We start from the raw sequence: 14,827 nt of genomic DNA, 5'->3' as shown, positions 1-14,827 counted from the left end.
GACTTCAGGCAAGGAAAATTATCAGGGACAAAGAGAGGCATTACATAGTGATAAAGGGGTCAATTTCCTAAGAGGATTTAACAGTCCTTAATGTGTATGTGCTTAACAGCAACACACCAAAATAAATAAGGCAAAAACTGGTAGAATAGCAAGATTAAGTAAATAACTCTATAATTATAGCTGGAGAGTTCAACAGACCTCTATCAGTAATTGACAGATCTTGCTGGCAGAGTATTAGTTAGGGTATAGTTGAACTGAAGGGCTATCAATCAAGTGCCTCTAATTGACATTTATAGAATAGTTACCCAACAACAGGAGAATATACATAATTCTCAAGCTCACATGGAACATGCAGCAAGATATATAACATTCAAGTAAATGAATCAGACTTTGGCAAATTGAAAAGAGTTGAAGCCATCCAAAGCATGATCTCAGAACACAATGGAACTGAACTAGAAGTCAATGACAGAAAGTGGTAAATTCCAAAAGATATTTAAAATAACTTAAATTGAATGAAAATACAAATTATCAAAATTGGTGGTATGTAGTGAAAGCAGTGCTTAGAGGGAAATGGAGAACATTGAATGCCTATAGTATAGCAGGAGAAAGCTCTAAAGCCAAAAACGTTAGCTTTCATCTTAGGATACTAGAGAAAGAAGAGCAATATAAACCTCCAAAAAGCAGAAAAGAAATAACAACCTTAAAGTAGAAATCAATGAAGTTTAAAATAAGTAGAGAAAAATCAATAGATAAAATGAGAGGATCTATGAAACCAAAAATCAGGGCTCTTTGAAAACAGTAATGTAATTGATAAACTTCTATACAGACTAGGAACAAAAATGGAGAGAAGACACAGTGACTAGTATCGGAAATGAAACAGTACCATCATTAAAAAAAAAAAGTTTATTTTGAGAGAAAGAGCGAGCACACATGAGCGAGCTGGGGAAGGGCCAAGAGAGAATCCCAAGCAGGCTCCATGCTCAGCACGGAGCCCAATGAGCAATTTGATCTCGTGACCCTGAGATCACAACCTGAGCTGGTATCAGGAGTCAGCTACTCAACCTACTGAGTCACCCAGGACCCCAAGAGTACCATCATTATAAAAGCTAACAGATTATGTAAAATGTTATGATCATAAATTTGATACTTTGAATGAAATGAACTAATACTTGACACAACCCACCAAAATTTACACAAGGAGAAATGGTAATCTGAATAAGACGACGCCTATTATAGAAATTCAAACAATAATCCTTCAAGAAGAGAAAGCACCAGGCCCAGATTTTTTCTTTGGTGATCTCTACCAAATATTTAAGAAAGAAATGAATTAAATGTCTTTAATACACTCTATAAAATAGAAGCCAGTTGAACATTTCCTCACTCATTCTATGATACCAGAATTATCCCAATATCAAAACCAGATACAGACATTACAATAAAACTACAAGCCAACATCTCTCTTAAGGAGATGAAAAATCCTAAAGAGTTATAGGACACTAAGCCCAAAACTTTGTAAAAAGAATTTTCATACTAGACCGAATAGGATTTATTCTGAATTGGCTAAACATCAATCTTCAATTACATCAAAAGAATAAAGAAGAAAATTTTATCCCAGTCACGTTACCTACGTTCTAGTGTCTCATTTTTCACATGTGTAAAATCTGGTTAATAAAGGATGTACTGCATGCAAACAGCTGGCTGTGAGAAGTAGGTGAGGACTCCTTTCTCTCCATTTTACACCAAGATCACCAGGTCTGAGTCCAGTAGGATAATCAGATGTGGCTGTCATACAGTTCAAGGAATGATGGTACAGAGATACAAATATGGACCTAGAATATAGTATCTACGTGGTAAATATTTGTTGAATGAATGAAAAAAATAAACACAATACTATATAAAAATACTGATGAGGGGCAGTTAACTCCGGTGGTTTCATAGAAGACTTCTTGAAGAAACTGATTTTTGATCCGGTTCTTGAAGGATGAATAGGAATCTGTCCAAGGGAGGAGATATGTACCAAATGTCATAGTCAAAGAGCAATGGAGCTCCCAAATGACAGGAAGTGGAACACTGAGGTCAGGAAGATGAGTAATGGTTCCTCCTTGCTTCCTTTAGATCTGTGCCCCAGATTTGGGCTTGGAGTATGCTGGTTGTGGAAATTTGTCATTACACCTGTTTTTATAATATAATTTTCTTTCACTATGAAACATAGCAAAACTTCAGGTACTCCGTCTAAACATCTTATCTTTGGGATGTATTGACATTCTACATTTAGGAGTGCCAGTCTAATATTTAGGTGTTAGGTAGGTATGATTGCTATTCACCACCATTATCTGCTCTGATTTGTCAGTTCTATACTCTACCAGTCATGACATATTTTAAAAGTTGTATTTTAAAATTACATATTTACCACAAAGTAAATAAAGATAGTCATTTTTTTGCAAACTTTTGGTCAAGTATAAATAATAGTATTCATTTGATATGAATTTGACATGAATCAAATGAGTTACTGTAAAATTGTTTTTTAATTTATTTCTAAGAGAAAGAGAGACAGTGTGAGTGTGGGAGAGGCAGAGAAAAGGAGACACAGAATCCAAAGTAGGATTCAGGCTCTGAGCTGTCATCATAGAGCCCAACACAGGGCTCAAATTCATGAACTGCAAGACAATGACCTGAGCCAAAGTCAGACACTTGACCAACTGAGCCATGCAGGCACCCAGATGAGTCACTTTTAAAAAGATTCTATTACCTTTATTTTCTTTTGCCTTTATTTTGCCTCATTATGTAAGTATTTCAAACATTTAGATAATTTTAAAAAGAAAACAGGTATAGTTATATTCACTCTGTACATAAACTTTTAATTTTGAGTGTATTTATTTCCATGACTTCCCTTTGAACACCACCATTTTATTACTGAACCATCCAAACCATCCAACCAGAATTTTTTAAAATTTCTGATTATACATTAGTAAATGTAGTGTTTAGAATAGTTTTCGATTTATAGGAAAAAATGTGAAGATAGTTCAGAAAGTTCTCATGTATTTAATATCCAGTAGCCTCTGTCATAACAACATGTATTAGTTGTGGTCCATTTGTCACAGTTAATGAACCAAAATTGCTATATTATTAACTAATTATTAGCTAAGGTCCATACTTTATTCAGATTTGTTTAGTTTTTACCTAATGTCTTCTTTTCCAGAAACTCATCAAGGATACCACACTGTTTAGTTGTCATGTCACCTTAGGGTCCTCTTGGCTGTTGACAGATTCTAATGCCTTTCTTGATTTTGATGATTTTGACAGTTTGAGAACTAACTGTTCAGGTATCTTTTCAAAATGTCCCTAAATTGAGTGTTGCCTGATGTTTTATTATTATTACATGGGAGTCTGAGATTTGGAGAAGAAAATGCACAGAAGAGACATGACATTTTGATCATATCAAGTGTATATACTATCAACATAATTTAGCAATGTTCATGTTGACCTTGACCACCTGGCTGAGATAGCATTTCAATTTTTTTCCACTATAAAGTTTTTGGTTTTTGTTTTAATTTTTCCTGTACCCTGTCTCTCATTCTCTACTCATTGGAAGGAAATCACTGTGTATAGGCCACATTTCAGAAATGAGAGTTATGTTCCATGTCTTTGAGGGTGGAGTATCTAAATTATTCGCAATTCAATAATCATTTATTTATATAAATATGGCCTCATTGATGTTAATTTTATACTTTATGTTACAACTCAATACACTTAATTTATTTTGATGCTCAAATTTTTCCAGCTTTAGCCATTGGGACCTTTTTCAGTTGGTTCTCTGTCTCTTCAACCTACTCTCATCATTATAGGTGTTTTGTTGCCCTTCCTTGCTTCCTGGCACTAGATGATCCTCTAGGCTCATATGGTGAATTTCCTCCTCTGATGCTAGAGGCAGCCATTTCTTCAGGAAGCACTGGTTCCTTTTATTGAATAATGAGGAATTAGAAACCAAAATAACATTACTAAGTGTACCCATTGCTACTGGAGAGTTCTTACTCCTGAGCCCTCTCAGATGAAAGACAAGGTAAAATATGTGTGTATAACAACATGTGTACATGCGTATATATATTAAAGTATACATAAATAATATACATATTATACATACGTAAATACATACATATATACATATATAAAATATATGCTTATCTGTAAATTGACACTCTAGTAGTGAGAATATTTGATTTTATATATATATATATATAAAATATATATATATTTTACATATAAAACCTGGAGAATACAAATGTATCAAAAATAAATTTGAGATTACTGAAAATTTTCTCACAAACACATCAAAATATTCTTGAATTTTGAACATATACAGCCAGGAAATAATTCTGTTTTCTAGGGCAGTGCTATTATAATAACCATTTATGTAAAGTTTCTCATACACTATAGAATGAGTTTTATTTTAAAAAATCTATATGAAAGAAATTTGCCCCAGATAGAAACTTTTACACCTCTTTAACACATCTACATTTCAGCAATAGCTACTACAAATCTGAATGAATCTTACATGATAGGCATCATGCTAAATACAATGTACATATTAACTTCCATCATACTGAGAGTTGCCTTTAATATAGTTACTATTTCCTTCATTTTACCCAGAAAACATCTGAGTTTTGTGGAGATAGATTACCTCATATCATAGAGTTATTACATAACAAAGAACTGAGTCAAGGAGAGCAAAAAATTAATTTCTTAACCATTTGTTTATATGGCTCTTGCATTTCTGTCTACTTTTTAGAGTAATTTAGAAATTAAAGCTGAATTGTCTTTACTGACTATTTTAGCCATTTAGATTATGTAGGCCATGCTAGTCCCCTGAAATGGTTACAGGTACCACTATTATATGAACATTTTAAATTTTTTTTTTCAACGTTTATTTATTTTTGGGACAGAGAGAGACAGAGCATGAACGGGGGAGGGGCAGAGAGAGAGGGAGACACAGAATCGGAAACAGGCTCCAGGCTCTGAGCCATCAGCCCAGAGCCTGATGCGGGGCTCGAACTCCCGGACCGCGAGATCGTGACCTGGCTGAAGTCGGACGCTTAACCGACTGCGCCACCCAGGCGCCCCTATATGAACATTTTATAGTTTAGAAATTACAGATATATATTTATGTGAATACCAATAAGCTTCTGTCAAGGTCAAGGGCTAGTCCCAAAGGGGAAAACCAAATTAAAGGAGGAATTTGATTATTATCTGCCTCTGTGCTGGAAGGAAGTTCCATGAGGGCAGGGTATTTGTTTTATTCAGAGATCTAGTCCTAAACCCTAGAAAAGTGTCTTGCATGCAGATACAGTTTTGAAAATTACCAAATATTTGTAGGGATGCATAAACTTAATATAGAATCATTTTAAACTGAAATGCTACCAGCTTTTGTCTATTTGCACGTATAAACAAAAACCATGGAGCTCAAATTTCCTTATAGAGCTCAAATGTCAGTAACTCATAACCATTCCTTCTCATTTCTGAGAATCCTTTCAATGTATTCATTTTAATGGAATTGGTTGATTTCAATAAAGTCTATTGTTTTTTTTTTCAACGTTTTTTTTTTATTTTATTTTATTTTATTTTTGGGACAGAGAGAGACAGAGCATGAACAGGGGAGGGGCAGAGAGAGAGGGAGACACAGAATCGGAAACAGGCTCCAGGCTCTGAGCCATCAGCCCAGAGCCTGACGCGGGGCTCGAACTCACGGACCGCGAGATCGTGACCTGGCTGAAGTCGGACGCTTAACCGACTGTGCCACCCAGGCGCCCCTCAATAAAGTCTATTCTTGACAATTATGTTGAACTCTTAAGAATATGATGGCTATTCCATTTGGTGGTTGTGAACATCTTCATGAAAAAAGAGTATTTAACAGATATTTTAATGTCTGCTGGAATAAATTAAATGCAATGTGTGATACAAAATCATTTACAAAGCTCTTTTAGGAACTACAAACTTGTTTCCATGTTTGGTTTTATTCAGCTAGAAAAGTTAATTTCCTGTTCTCTGAAGTGCTGTGTGAAACTGTGATTATAAATGAACTGAATTTCATAAGCCAAATGAATCTGCAATTCTTGTTCAAGTGAAGTCGATACTTGGTATACAACACACACCCAATTAAAATGGTGAAATTTGGGGGCATGTATTATATGTAAATGAAAACATTTATGTGTATGCAAATATATGTATTATATATAAATATGTGAACATTTATGTATGTATATTATATATTTACAAAAGCAAGCCAGAGATTAAATATTATAGACTGAATTATGCCCCCCAATTCATATGTTGAAATCCTAACCCTCAAAGGACTATATTTGAAAATAGAGCCTTTGAGGAGGTTAAATGAGGTCAGTAAGTTTGGAACCCTAATCCAATAAAATTGGTGTCCTTATTAGAAGAGACACCATTAAAAGTTCACATGAAGACACAGCAAGAAGTCAAGCAAGCCAAGGAGAGAAGTCTTAGGGAAAGACCAAACTTGCCAAACACCTTGACTGTGGACTTTCAGCCTCTAAAGCAATGAGAAAATCAATTTCTATTGTTTAAATCACCCAATGTACCCACGGTGTCTTATTATGGCAGCCTTAGCTGACTAACAATTGCTTAAAGGCAAAAAAGCACAAAGAAATTCCCTAAGCAAATCTTGTTGGATGATAGCCTATGTAGAAAACTTTTTTCCTAATATTTAATAGTTTTAGAGCTTGTGCGTGTGTGTGTGTTTGAAAGTACAGCTCAGGGGTGCCTGGGAGGCTCTGTTGGGTAAGCGTCAGACTTTGGCTCGGTCATGATCTCCTGGCTCCTGATTTCAAGTCCTGCATCAGGCTCTGTGCTAGCAGCTCAGAGCCTGGATCCTGCTTCCATTTCTATCTTCATCTCTTTCTGACCCCTCCCTGACTCGCTTACGCGCTCTCTTTCTCTTTCTCAAATACAAATAAACATTTCAAAAAAGGTACAGCTCATGTGATGTTACATGTATTTATACCAAGTAATTTAAAAATCAGCAAAATGTATGCTTATTTATTGTGTCTTGAGAGATGTTATACAAATGAGCCCCATAAGGCCCTAGTATGGTTTGCTTCTTTACAGCAGTCTAAGACTATTAGCTCAAAAGCCTGCTGGTACAAAACTCCTATTCTTACACATCCAATTGCCTTAAATATAGTCCAAATTAGCATATATTTAGCTATTTAGAAGCTGGCCTGCTTCCCATACTCCGTGAAACTGCACCCGGCATCTGCTAGTGGTAAATAAGATAACCCTGGGGCCATCCCCGATCCCAAGCCACGTCTCTCAAACCCAGAAAGTCCCTATCTTGCTGCTGAGTAACACCTCCTGACACTAAGCCTCCTCTTCAATTTTCCTCCCAAGTAATTCCTTTGGCGGGCTCTCTTTCTGGATGACGGTCCTGCCCCAGTGTCCAAAATGTCTCCTTTTGAGGGGGATTTTCTCCTCTGTGGCGGGCAAGCGCTGCTCCAATGAAGTCTTTGTATGCTACTTCCACCTCATGGCATATGCTTTTGCCTGGACCAGGCCTCCACGGCCTTCAATTCAATGCAGTGGGTATGAGTGTCTTAATCACACATAAGCTCATAATCAAACTTAGATCTAGGTACCAATTTTATATAAACCAAAGATGAATCACAAGTGGTAAATTGCTTGTAAGGTGCAGCCACTCACAAGATAATTGGGGGTGAATAAATTAGTGTATGTAAAATATGTGGAATAAGGATTGCAAAATACGTAATGGTACTTAGCAAATATTAATATTCCTGGCGAACTAGACTCAAAAATATTGATACAATTTCTTCAACTTTTGCTGGGCCAACTTTTCATAATCATTTTAGAACTTATTCAGCAAGCACTTTGAGCACCTTCACTATGTCAGGTTACTACATGGTGGAATCTTTCCACATTTTCTCCTCTTTATTTAAATAGAGTATTTCACATGGAACTTTCCTATCATATAAAGAAAATTTCTTGCCCTGATTAGTAAATTTGAATCATAAATCATTTATGCCATTTTTAATAGTTATTCATTTTTGAGAGAGAGAGAGAGAGAGAGAATGAGCAGGAAGGAACAGAGAGAGAGGGAGACACAGAATCCGAAGCAGGGTCCAGGCTCCCAGCTGTCAGTACAGAGCCCGATGTGGGGCTTGAACTCACAAGCTGTGAGATCATGACCTGAGCCAAAGTCAGCCACTTAACTGAGCCACTCAGGTGCTCCTATGGCATTTTTCTATCATCACTGAAAAAAAGTTGACATAGATAGATAAAATACTATTAAAATCATTGAAGGTATAAAAGGAGATGATTCTAGGGTCATTGACAAATGCCTATTTTTCCTTTCATATTAACTCTTTTTGTGATCAGGTTCACTATCTTCTTTTAGTCTGAGATTTCTAGCATTTTGAATGAACTGATTTCTTTTTGATCCTTCAATTTTTATCAGAAATTATATATTACAGCTGTTTACCTATAATTTATTTTTTTTAATTTTTTTTTCAACGTTTATTTATTTATTTGGGACAGAGAGAGACAGAGCATGAATGGGGGTGGGGCAGAGAGAGAGGGAGACACAGAATCGGAAACAGGCTCCAAGCTCTGAGCCATCAGCCCAGAGCCTGACACGGGGCTCGAACTCACGGACCGCGAGATCGTGACCTGGCTGAAGTCGGACACTTAACCGACTGCGCCACCCAGGCGCCCCTATAATTTATTTATTAAAAAATATACAAACCAAAAAAAAAATATCCAAACCATCCAATAAGGGGTTAATATACAAAATATAAGAACTTATACAACTCCACAAACACAACACTACAAATAATCTGATTAAAATAGGCAGAGGACATGAATAGACATTTTTCCAAAGAAAACATACAGATGGCCATCTGACACATGAAAAGGTGTTCAACATCAATAATCCTCAGGGAAATGCAAATCAAAACCACAGTGAAATATCACCTAACATCTATCAAAATGACTAAAACCAAAAACACAAGAAACAACAAGTATTGGCAAGAATGTGGAGAAAAAGGAACTCTCGTGTAACTGTTAGTGTGAATGTAAATTAGTGCAACCACTGTGGAAAACAGTATGGAGTTTCCTCGAAAAATTAAAAAAATAAATATACTATAGGATTCAATAATTCCACTACTGGGTATTTAAGAAAAATGAAAACACTAATTCAAAAAAAAAAAAAAACATATGCACCCCTCTGTTTATTGCATCATTATTTACAATAACCAAGATATGGAAGCAACTTAAGTGTCCATTGATAGATGAATAAAGAAGACACTGTGTGTGTGTGTGTGTGTGTGTGTGTGTGTGTGTGTGTGTGTTTGCGTGTAATGGAAGATTACTCGCCATAAAGAAGAATGAGATCGCGTCATTTGAGACAACATAGATGGACCTAGACAGGTTTTATGCTAAGTGAAGTAAGTTATACAGAGAAACCCAAATATCATATGATTTGAATGATATGCAGAATCTTAAATACACACACACACACAAATGAATAAACAAACAAAAAGCAGAATCATACCTATAAATACAGAGAACACACCTTGCCAGAGGGGAGGAAGTGGAATCATACCTATAAATACATACCTATAAATACAGAGAACCCTCCCCTTGCCAGAGGGGAGGAAGTGGAAGAATGGGCAAAATGGGTGGAGGGGAGTGGGAGATACAGGCTTCCAGTATGGAATAAGTCAGGAGAATAAAAAGTTCATCGTAGGGAATATAGTCAGTGGCATTGTAACGGGGTTGCATGGTGACAGATGGTAGCTACAGTTGTGGGCAGCATAGTATAATGTATAGACTTGTTGAATCACTATCTTATATAGCTGAAATTAATGTAACATTGTGTGTCAGCTCTCCTGAAAAAAATATAGATCAAAACCAAAATGTATGAGTGCGTTCATATCCTAAACCCCTTTGGCAATCGGAGGTCATGTAAAATACACCTCAATTCCAAGTTATGTCAACATCTTGTTTCCAGGAAATTGTTAAATTTTATCTCAATTGACAGAAATGCATATTAAAAAAACAACAGTTAACACTGCTGCATGGCATATAGGAAATTAAATACTAAATACTAAATATTAAGTAAATACGGAATCTTCATCACAAAAAACAACCTTCTTCTTTTTTCCTTTTTTAAATTGTATCTACATGAGAAAATGGACTTTAGCTGAATCTTTTGTGGGAATTATTTTACAATACCTAGAAATCAAGCCAGTATACACCTTAAGTCTACAGTGATGTTTCTCAATTATTACTCAATAAGACGCGGAAAAAAGAAACGGAGATCTGAAAATATTTTATATACACACTACAACTGACTGTAAAATTTTGCCACTAAACTAATGTGAAAATAAAACAGAAGACAAAAGAAAGAGCTTCCATGTGGCAGTATAAATTTCTGTTACTCTTCAAATATTTAAGCCTTTGAAGAAAACTCTGTAAAACGACTGAAGTGTCATTAGAATGCATGGAACTTGCTAGAAAGTCCTTTAAATTTCTAAAGGACTAACATTTTTTAGACTGCATCTTTTTCAGACTAATAAATCAATAGTTAAAGAGAAAATTAGGAAGCTAAATATTCCGATTTTAGAGCTTTTACTGAATTGCAATGGTTAAAAAGGTTTGCAAACAACAAGATGCTTAAATGTATCACCACAAAAGTGAAGAAAGGGAAAATCTAAGTGGCCTTGAATTTGGTAATAGGTTTTTAGATACAATATCAAAAGCACATTCCATGAGAGAAAAACTTAAGTTGGGCTTTATTAAAACTAAAAATATACATGCTGTAAAAGAAACTTTTAAAAGAATAGAAAGACAAGCTATTGACTGGAATAAACTATTTAAAAAAAAAAACACATACCTGACAAAGGTCTTGTATGCAAAATACAGAGAAGGATTTAAAGACTCAACAATAAAAGTATTAATAGGCAAAATATCTGAATACCTTACCATAAAGGACATACAAATGGCAAATCATATGAAAATATGCTGAAAATCATTTATCATTAGAAAACTGAAAATTAAAACAAGAAAAGATAGGACTACACAACATTACAATGACTAAAATCCAAAAATGTAATAATAATAGCTGGCATGGATGCAGAGAAACAGGGACTCCCATTCACTGATGATGGGAAAGCAAAAGGTTTTGGAAGATAGTTTGGCAATTTCTTACAATGTTATACATACACTTAACCATACAATCTAGCAGTCATACCCCTAGGCAAGTTACCCAACTTACTGAAAACTTATATTCACAGAAACCCTGCAGGCTTCAGGTTTCTGATTCTACATATAAGGAGTTTGGAAGTCACCACCCCATACTAACAAGAAAAAAGCTGAACAGACTTCAGAAACCAACAACTCCTCTTAAATCCATAAAAGAGGACACGACACAAACCACCGCCCCTAAGATTGGAGAGAGTCACCCAAGTGCATACAGGTATCAGGACTTACCTGAGCAGAGACTCAGCAGCAGAAGATGCGAAGGGAGCCAGTGCTGGAGGAGGAAAACATGAACTGTAGCTGATTAAGTGCTAGAGGCTCAGTGTGGACATCTCCAGACAGTTAAAAACTCCAGGGGGACCCAGTTACAGGGGCTCTCACATTTTCGTGAATTTTACCTCTAGGAGCCCAACAAGATTCTCACCGTAAGTAGGAGAGAAGAATCCCCTCTGGCTTCCAGTGGCAGCAAGAGAAAAGGAACCATTTTGAAAAACGCCAGAGCACTCTGTTCTTAAGGAGGCCTGCTCTCAGAAGAAACAAATTAACCAGAAACTAATGTGCTGGCTGTTATCAGTCCCTCCCTAACTCACCTGGGAGAAGGTGAAAACCCAACCTCAGTCAAGTATAGCTTTCCATAAAGGAGGAGGAAAGTATCAACTCCAACCCACTTAGCCATCCTCAGCTACCTAAGGAGAGAGGGAAAAAAAGAGAGAAATACTTGTAAAGTTCACAGTCTAAGCTCACTAAAAAACAGAGATCTAATCATAGTAGGGCCAGAGAACACTTCCCTTTTCCCAATACCTTGACACCACATACTAAAAACCTATACACAGCAGTTCCTTGTTCTCGTCTGGCTATCAAGAAAAAAAAATACAAGGCATTCTAAAATGTGGGGAAAAATACAACAATTTGAAGGGACAGAGGAAGCCTCAAAGTGGGAATTATCATACCAGGACTTTTAAAAGAACATTAATATGCTAAGGGGCATAATGGATAGAGTAGTTAACATTCAAAAACAGATGGGCAATATAACAAGAGAGAGAGAAGTCCTAAGAAAAAACCAAAAGGCAGTACTAGAGATCAAAAGCACTAACAAAAATGAAGATTGCCTTGATGGGATAATGAGTGGACTAGATGCAGCTGAGGAAAGAATCTCTGTGCTTGAGATAATTTCGATATAAACCTTCAAGACGGAGAAGCAAAGAGGGCAAAGACTGAATTAAAGAAGAAAAGAAAAAAAGAGAAGAGAAGAGAAGAGAAGAGAAGAGAAGAGAAGAGAAGAGAAGAGAAGGAAAGGAAAGGAAAGGAAAGGAAAGGAAAGGAAAGGAAAGGAAAGGAAAGGAAAGGAAAGGAAAGAGAAAAGAAAAGAGAAAAGAAAGAAAAGAAAAGAAAAGAAAAGAAAAGAAAAGAAAAGAAAAGAAAAGAAAAGAAAAGAAAAAAGGATATCTAAGGAGTGTGGGAGAACCACAAAAGGTAATATATATGTATGAGAATGCCAGGCGAAGAAAGAGAGAAAGGAGCAGAAGAAATATTTTCAATGACAATTACTGACAATTCCCCCCAAATTAATGTCAGACACCAAATCAGAGATGCAGGAAGCTCAGAGACATTAAGCAGAATAAATGCCAAAAGACTATATGCAGGCATGTCATAGAAACTATAGAAAATCAAAGACAAAGAAAGTATAGAAAAATCAAAGATAAAGTTCTGAAAAAAAAATACTACGTGCCAATAAACATGCCAGCTTTCCTCACAATTGTCCAAACCCAGAAGTGACCAAGATGTCCTTCAGGAGGTGTGAATAAACAACTATGGTATATCCAAACAAGGGGATGTTATTCAATGATAAAAATAAATGAGGTACTAAGTCACAGAAATATATGGATGAATTATAAATGTATATTGGTCAGTGAGAGACGCTGGTCTGAAAAGAATAAATAATGAAAAATATGACGTTCTGGAAAAGGTGAAACTATAAAAATGATTTGAAAAAAAAAAACAGTGATTGCCAGGTGTCTGGGGTCAGACAAATGTTAAATAGAAGTACAGGGAATTTTTTTAAGGCAGTGAAATTATTCTGTATAATATTGTACTGATGGACATCTGATACTATTCATTTGTTAAAACCCATAGAAATTCATAGCACAAAGGGTGAACTATAATATCTGCAAATTAAAAAAAATCATTAAAATGTCAGGAGAATCCTGCAATGGCATGCAGTATGTGACCGATCGAACTTAGTACAAATGTATAAAACAATCACACTTAAGGGGGTTTGTGGAAAAATAGGTGTTGACCTCAGTAATTCTGGAAACGAGAAGAGGCTGTAGACTGAAAGCCAAAATTAACCATAATAAGCACTATAAAAATTACTAAACAGATATTTTGTGGAGAAAAAAACTAACTCAGATAATATATTTGCTTAAGTTAAAGCCCAGGGTCATTGATCTCCCCAGTCTAACCTAAGGCTCAATGAATCCCTGTGCATTGTCACATCTGTTGCCTTTGAAGTCTGTGAAACATCGGTGTCTCAAGCAGATGTTTAAGGCTTTTCTAAAGACTGCATACGCTGCTCTTGGGGACAAATTGCCCTAGAAGGGGATTTGAAAAATGTCTTAAAACTGTGGAGGGTCTCTACGTTACTGCTGCCCTTGCCCAAGTTGCAGATCCTGGGAAGACTCAAAATGTGCACTTCTCATAGCTGATGTGTTCAAGCAGATGTGTTAGCTGCAGAAGTGCAGAGCAGACAGAAGTTGAAGAACCCTGCTGAGATTTGTTGGAACCCGGCTCCTATTTATTAAAACCAATGGTAAATGTAAAGCAAATAGGAGGTGACAGAGGTTGCGAACACATTCATTGCTTGTGTTTTCCCTGGTGCGCGCTGATAGTCAGGAGTCGGTTCCCTCTGTCATCCATTCCCTGCACAGCATGAGTTAGAAATTTTATCAATAAATGTTTTCACTGTCAATGTTCAACCTATTCTAATAGACCGTTAAATACAGTTTTTGGGTTCACAGCTTGTCATCATCATTTGTCTACACCTGTGGCAAGGAATACGTAATGAAATACTCTCAGCATTTTTCATACATAGACTAAAATGATGAATGCTGTGTTTCACAGAATGATCAGATTCATAAAATTCAGAGACCCAACTGACATGCTGTGGATATTCAATGGTAGGTTTGGATTTTATTTTTTTCAAGGTTAATGATAAAGGGTTATAAGTTAAATATTAGAAAGTCAAGTATGTGTTACGATGAAATGGGTAACCTGAATTAGCAATATGCACAATACAATTTATTTTTTGTCTTTATTCTATTTTATTTTATTTTAGAATTCATGTCATATGTATAGATTATTCATTAGTTTGGGTCCTTTCTATCAGAATAAAGTTAAAATTAAATAGAGCTATAATAAAAAGGACTATGTTTTAAAATCAAGATGAGCTTTCTCAATAGGCAAAGGGAAGGAAAGTGACTTTGACTCATCTTTAATTTTTTTACATACATGTAAGAAAATCATGTTGTTTTTACAT

The 14,827-nt window shown here is 35.8% G+C and overlaps 2 long non-coding RNA genes across 2 annotated transcripts in view; both read right to left on the bottom strand.

Moving 5' to 3' along the window:
* LOC123380389 overlaps positions 1–12,035 on the bottom strand; it is a 35,485-nt gene extending 23,450 nt beyond the window's left edge. Inside the window, exons 1-2 of the long non-coding RNA XR_006586083.1 lie at positions 11,717–12,035; positions 11,524–11,566 (exon numbers count right to left, since the gene is read on the bottom strand). This is a non-coding gene — a long non-coding RNA (uncharacterized LOC123380389). The remainder of the gene's footprint in view (positions 1–11,523; positions 11,567–11,716) is intronic.
* Positions 12,036–13,266: 1,231 nt separating this feature from the next.
* The window catches only part of LOC109493090, a 189,914-nt gene continuing 188,353 nt past the window's right edge, over positions 13,267–14,827 (bottom strand). Inside the window, exon 6 of the long non-coding RNA XR_006586081.1 lies at positions 13,267–14,211. This is a non-coding gene — a long non-coding RNA (uncharacterized LOC109493090). The remainder of the gene's footprint in view (positions 14,212–14,827) is intronic.

This window comes from Felis catus, chromosome A1 (assembly GCF_018350175.1).
Source record: "Felis catus isolate Fca126 chromosome A1, F.catus_Fca126_mat1.0, whole genome shotgun sequence".
Classification (NCBI taxonomy): domain Eukaryota; kingdom Metazoa; phylum Chordata; class Mammalia; order Carnivora; family Felidae; genus Felis; species Felis catus.
The sequence above is the reverse complement of the archived record's forward strand: the minus strand, read 5'-3'. Positions and strand labels throughout refer to the sequence as shown.